The sequence below is a fragment of the Callithrix jacchus genome, chromosome 2, assembly GCF_049354715.1.
Source record: "Callithrix jacchus isolate 240 chromosome 2, calJac240_pri, whole genome shotgun sequence".
Classification (NCBI taxonomy): Eukaryota; Metazoa; Chordata; class Mammalia; order Primates; family Cebidae; genus Callithrix; species Callithrix jacchus.
The window spans coordinates 154,190,533-154,191,576 of NC_133503.1; the positions used below are offsets into that span (position 1 = coordinate 154,190,533).

General features: G+C 39.4%; 1 pseudogene; it reads left to right on the top strand.

Annotated features, from left to right (window-relative positions):
* The first annotated feature begins 398 nt into the window (after positions 1-398).
* LOC108588686 (U6 snRNA-associated Sm-like protein LSm3 pseudogene) lies at positions 399-811 on the top strand (annotated as a pseudogene).
* Positions 812-1,044: the final 233 nt, after the last annotated feature.

Here is a 1,044-nt window from a genome sequence, read left to right on the forward strand (position 1 = left end):
TGCAATTAAAGGCAAGAAATCTCTAATATGAAGGAGTGAGCTTCATACCAAACCTCTAAAATAATAAAAAGCAAGAAATCTCCAGTAAGAGGGGTTGGGCTTCTAGGAAAGGAGAAGGCAAAAAAATCCCTAATACAAGGGATTAGCCTCAGCAAGCCCCTAGAGAAGCAAGAGCAAGAAATCCCTACTATGAGGGATTATGCCTGACCAACACTCAAAATGGGAAATACTCCACATAAAGCAAAAAATGGGAAGGATAAAGCTAATAGCAATAATATTCCCTCAGGTCTCATGTTAAAATATTGGAAAGATAATGAACCATCTAAAGACTGTAGGAAATAAGCTAAAAGCCAACTCCTTTAAGAAAAATAAGGTCCCAAGGGTACAGGGTTTGAAACATGGCAGACAACATAGACCAGTAACAAATTACCAACACTGTAGAGGACTCCTTGGATCTTCTCAGGCACAGTCCAGGTGAGCAAATTTATGTGAAAATGAGAAACGACCAAGAGCTTTGAGGCAGATTACATGCGTAGGATCAACATTTAAATATGATCTCAAGAGATGTGGAAGCAATTGACTACTATAGACATTGATGAAGAGATATATGAAGAGATACATAAATCAATGAAAAGGAGTATTCCAATGCTCTTTGTCTGGGAAGATGGTGTTGTCCTGGTTGGCCCTCCCCTGAGAACTGGCTGAAACAAAGAATTATTTTTCCTGTATGAAAACAGGAGACTTTGTACAGTGGCTTCTCTAAATGTACAAGATATTCAAAAGAGAAACCTGCATATATTTTGATATTAAGAAATAATTCTGGGGGTTATTCCACTCCTGAAACGAGTTCATTTGCAGGTAACTCACAACTTCTTAAGCTAAATGGTATTTTCATTTCTTTTATTGCATTTTAGATTTTGGGGTACATGTGCAGAACATGCAAGACAGTTGCATAGGTACACACATGGCAGTGTGTTTTGCTGCCTTCCCCCCTTCACCCACATTTGGCATTTCTACCCAGGCTATCCCTCCCCAGCTCCCCCC